The following is a 6,000-nucleotide window of genomic DNA, read 5'->3' on the forward strand; positions in this document are numbered from 1 at the left end:
CATTGTACACTGTGTTTACTGTATATTAAATACTGCGTTTATGCATGTTCAATTCTTCAAATCTGCCTGTGAGGATGCTCGATCATTACGTAACACACCGCAGACAGAATGCAATTAACAATATTGGTGTGGACAGTTTTCTTTGATGTTAATGAAAAGAAACGTTTGAAGAAGAAGGGGAGACGCTCACCAGCAGAGCCTGGTTGCTATGGCAGGGCTGACGCAAAGACCGGAACATCCACACTCCCACCTCTCTCACACACACACACACACACACACACACATACACACACACAGACACACACACACATACACACACACACAGTTGTTGGCTATTTTAAGATCCACACGACTGTAATTTGAGTGCTCCAGTTTTGACCATTGTAACTCGGGGTGCAGGTGGGGGGGGGGGGGCGAGAGGGATCAGAGGCTGACGGGGGTGGAGGTTAGAGAGACTAGCAGGTGAGGGTATAATAGGAACACAGCCCAAAGTGCCAGAAGGGACACTTGTTATCCCGACCACCTTTGCCCCTATAACACTCTTTCATCTGCTTTCACCAGAGAAAGCCCTCATGTAGGCAGACATCCTCCTGGATTGCCTGTCGAATTGTACTTTAGTCCCAAAAAGCATTTTCACAGCACGAGGTCATGCTCCTGCACAAAATCGCTATGCCTCTTTTTGCAATCACGTTTTCTTGACAATTGCATGCAATTGCTCATAACATCTGTTGATATTGTTGTGATGCTGGAGGGGAGCTCGTGCCTATGTATGTGTGACATGAATAAACGTCTTTAGTGACTCATGCAAGTCTACTATACTGTAGTCGTGCGTTGCACCCGCAATGACAAGAGAGCAGCAGCACTGGACAAATGCCACCTTGGATTCCTTGCGAGATGAGTGGGTGGAAGCTATTCTAGGACCTGGACAGGTTTTGCTTTTCAGACATCAATTAGCCTGGAAATAGCAGCAAGTCAGAGAGATTATTACTAGGATGATTCAGAGAGGAGGCAGACACCTGCGCTACGCCGTTTATAATGGAAGATCTCAGGCAGCTGTCATACACATTAGGGTGAAGTCAGAGAAGCTTACATGTGACTCGGTCTGAAAGCCTGTGTGAACCAAAGGGCATAATTTGCTTTGTCTATCTTCTTATTATTCCTTCTTTACTAGATATTATTAGTAATAATGTAATGGATTCTTTATGGCACAGACGTACTTCAGGTGAAAGCGAGATTAAGCAGAGATATCAAGCTTGGATAAATCAGCAGGTTCAGAGCAGTTAATATAGGGATCATTGTGTAGTTAGAACGTTAAAGAATAACTGTTTATTAATTATGTTGGAAATGGTTGGTTTTTGTTTGGGTATGTTGTCATTAAGGTTAGGAGTCTGTTTAAAAGCCTCTAAAACTGAAAGTAAGTGCCACATTTTTTAAAATGGGACTGACTGCTTCAATGCTACAACTAACCATTACTTTCATCACTTATTTATTACATTACATTACAGTCATTTAACAGACGCTTTTATCCAAAGCGACTTACAATAAGTGCATCAACATTGGTAATCAAAAGAACTACTAGTCACCAGAAGTCATAAGTACATTTCCTTTTCCAAACAAGCATCTAAGAGCATGAAGCAGAGCATAACTCAGAGCCAAAGTACAGTGCAGAAACAAAGAAAAACAATAAGTGCAATAAGTAATACGAATACAATAAGTGCAACAAGCTAGTATGAAAACAATAAGCGCTAAGTGGAAGGCTCAGGGAAGCACTTCCTGAAGAGGTGGGTTTTCAGCCTGCGCCGAAAGATGGGCAGCGACTCCGCTTTCCTGACGTCAGTGGGGAGTTCATTCCACCACTGTGGGGCCAGGACAGAAAACAGCCGTGACCGAGTCGATCGGCTGCCAGGACCTCTGAGCGATGGGGCGACCAATCGCCCCAAGGCAGCAGAGCGAAGTGGTCGGGCGGGGGTGTAAGGCTTGACCATGGCCTGGAGATAGGAAGAAGCTGTTGCTTTCACTGCCCTGTAGGCTAGCACCAGAGTCTTAAAATGGATGCGAGCTCTTACAGGGAGCCAGTGTAGAGAATGGAGAAAGGAAGTTGTGTGGGAGAACTTGGGGCGATTGAACACCAGGCGAGCTGCGGCTTTCTGGACAAGCTCCAGAGGTCTTATGGCTGACGCCGAGGCTCCGGCGAGTAGAGAGTTGCAGTAGTCCAGGCGGGAGATGACAAGAGCCTGGATGAGAACCTGCGCCGTCTCGTCAGTCAGGAAGGGACGAATCCTCCTGATGTTGTAGAGCAGGAATCTGCAGGAGCGTGTAACGGATGAAATGTTTGCCGAGAATGACAGTTGGTCATCCAGGGTCACACCCAGGTTCCTCGCAGTCCGAGTTGGCGTCACCACGGTATCATCAATGGTGATGGACAGGTCCCGGTGCGGGCAACCCTTCCCCGGGAGGAACAGTAACTCAGTTTTGTCTAGGTTGAGCTTGAGGTGTTGTGTCGTCATCCACTTCGAGATGTCAGCCAAACACGCAGCGATGCGCGTCTCCACTTGGGTGTCACCGGGGGGAAATGACAAGACCAGCTGGGTGTCATCGGCATAACAATGGTAGGAGAAGTCATGCGAGCGAATAACAGAACCCAGAGATGTTGTGTATTTATCTGTTGATTATTGATTAATACTTTGATCTATATATCAGAAAACAGCGGGAAAATGACCATCACAATCTTTTGTAACTTAAGTCCCACTTTGATTGTAAAAATTGGAGGACCACCTTCCCAAACAGAACAGCTGTCCTAGAGCACGAGGTCATAGCGTCCATCAACACTCAAAAGCCCCCAAAATATTCAATTTACGATAATGCATCAACATCTTGAAAACAATAAAGTGACGGTAGGCTTGTGCTTTACCTCTTAAGAGTCCTGTGAGGTAGGTTCATGAGGAAAAGTCTGGGTGGTTGTGGACAGTCCTTATTTAAAGAGGGATCTTCTGGGTCAGGTAGAGATGGCCATCATCTTGCTGGTGGTTGTTTGTCTCCATAGATATATTCCAGATTATCTGCTTGATTTCTTCACTGAAGTTGGCCATTATTCTGGAATAAAGAGAAAGACAGTGTACTCAGGCAGGGGGTAGTAATCAAGCAGATTCTCCTGATTAACATAGCTTCTCTGCATCAGTGTAAGGCTATAGACACCCATGTCAGGAAGACGCATGGCATGATATTTTTCATCAATGAAATATACTGCTGAATACTGAGAACCATTTAGATTTTTCCGATTACAAGCCCCTCATCATCACCATCGATCACAATGCACATGTTTTTTTTTTTGTATTTCGTACCCTTCACTGTCACTTCATGGGCTATCAGTGTTTACAGGCTCAAAATTATGATGTGCAACTTGCCCCTCTGATGTCATCATTGTAATCACCTGAGAAAAACTGTGTCCCCTTCTCCAATAAAACAGCTGGAGGGAAGAAGTTGCCAGCACTCAGAAATGCCTGTAATAGCTGATGTCGCTCTGCAAGAGTAGAACATGGATTCTTAAAGTTACGCAATTTCCTCAAACACTGTTTAAAACATGTGTGTTTGCTCTCAAATCTTAATGTCCATAGACGAATAAGTGGCCCAAACTGTATAATGAGCTCTGGATAATGACTGACATAATGGTGTTTGGGCTTCAGTGGGTGGTCAGGAAAGGCTTGCTTTCGGCAATGCAGATATTCATCGATCAGAACTCTTACAAGCTATCTGGCCAGTTGAAATGGCTGGTGCACAAATAAGCTCCACAACTTCTCTAAGTTGTAAAACCAACAAAATTGTCTCATGAATGTGATTTGAAGTTAGCTCATTCGTGCGATTTTGAAGGGCTTTAATTTTGAAATGCTACATCAGAATGTCCTGGTTCTCTCTGAGGGAAACCTTGAGATGGTCTGCTATCAACCTGAGGTGAAAGGCTATCAGCTAGCTAGCTAGCAACAACTGCTACAAGTCTTAAGAAATTAAGATGATGAACGGTTAGCATTTGATTAAAACGGTGACTCTAAAATGCACGTGAATATAAATGTTTGAGCTATTCAAATCTCAACCTCATTTATAAGTGACATTTTAATATCATAGACTGGCATTTAATCGTTGCAGCCTTAGACTCCTTTACATCAAATCTTGTCAAACAGTGTATCCCTTAAACTGTTTCCAGTCTGTCTGTCTTTAGACTTTTAAAATCAGATTATAATCTAGTTAATGTTCGACAGATCTTATTTTGCGTACCCTGTTATTATCAATTAGGGTAGGATGACTGAATCACCAATCTGTATAATACATTAAAGTTCACTACATACTCCAAAATGACCATACAGTTATTAAATAGACTAATCTTTAGCAGTTTTAACAAAAACTGAACATTAAAGCCTTCATCAAGGTAGGATTTATTGCAGGACTCTAATTAGTTTTGGCTATATGTATCCTAATAAACTGGCAGCTGTACTGCAGGACGTTTCAACATTACATTTTGTAATGGTTTAAAGCTCTTCCTGCCATAATTTTTAATCACTAATGGCTCTGCTCCAGGACAGATTAGCAACTAATCAACATGTTACAGCAGACAGCTTGGCTCAATTTTCACAGCCAGTAGGAGCAGTGTTCATGTCAGCTACTCTTGGTGCTCCCACACCCACCACTTATTTCTCAGATGAGCTGCTACATTTGTGGTTTTTAAGGAGGAAACACAGGAGAAGATGTCTAATAACTTGTACTGTCGCTGGTCTTGGGTTATACCCGAACTTGTTGCTGTCACAACCACTTACAGTTTTTTGTTAAAAATAAATTTAAAGTATGTAAAATGGCGGCTTTGAAATTTTTTTAATTTACTGGCCTGATGTGGAAATGAGAGTCGTGATCATTCCTGAATCTACAGTGTACTCAAAGTATACAGTACACACTCTGTGACATCATGCCTCAGTCTCATTAAAAAATTTGGGGTGAAGGGATGCGAGTGTTTGAACCAGTCTATGGATCAAACTGCAAATCATCATTAGTTTGCAAATGGCTGCCTTTCAGAAAAAGAGGAAGGAGAGAAAAAGAAGGTAAGGTTTAGTGGGTGTTCAAAGGCAAAAGGAAATATGAACCATCTGTGCGAGCCCAGTTTTCTTGGTTGTAAAAAACATATTTGTATGTTTTCATATCTAACAAACCGGGCAGCGTGCCCTGTGGCTGTTTTCAGGCACAGACTTCAGAGTCTCCGGGCAAACCAACAGTGAAGCAATTAGTCAACGGTTAAATCACACAATGTAGAACGGTTATGTCTCTCTGACATGCATCTGTTTCAAACATTCCTGCCAGTAAAAACCTGCCCACAGTTCTGCATCTCCACATACCGGTGGCATGTTGTTAATATTGTAAGAAGAAAAAAAAACGCCCCTTCGTACAAATATCACAGATTTCTCTCCATTGTTTCCTTTTTATAACTGAGAGCTCTAATGATAAAACTCCTCTGTGTCTTATTTCGCTCTGTCAAAAAAAACGGAGCATGTTTCCATGGCAACCACACTGCCGTTAGCCAGCTGTCCAAAGTGAGATAACGTAGCACAGGCAGCGTTGAGAGAGGGAGTTCTATAAATTCCCATTGTGATCCCATGGATTAGGGAGAGCGGGTTGTGTCTGTGCTGAGGTGTGTGTGTTCACCTGGGCCCACGTCACCTGGGACTCATTCAGCACAACGAGCTCAACGCTTCTCCATGTTGGCTGATTTTAATCTGATTACAGGAGGTAAGGGTGTATGACTCGCTTATTTCGCAGGACAGATTTGATTAAAAAGTTGCATTTCGGTTTATTATTATGATACGTTTTCCTTCATTCATGCGGTTTTATGTGCATTTGATGTATTACACCACTTACAAATCATTAGCGCTCCTTTGGCGTAATTGTTCCCTCAGGTTTCCCCCATGTATTTAACACCCTTTCTGACAGAAATATGACTTATATTGTGCCAGTGCATGCCCT

The sequence above is a fragment of the Cebidichthys violaceus genome, unplaced genomic scaffold (genome assembly GCF_023349555.1).
Source record: "Cebidichthys violaceus isolate CVI_PGR_0920_01 unplaced genomic scaffold, fCebVio1.0.p SCAF_3, whole genome shotgun sequence".
NCBI lineage: Eukaryota > Metazoa > Chordata > Actinopteri > Perciformes > Stichaeidae > Cebidichthys > Cebidichthys violaceus.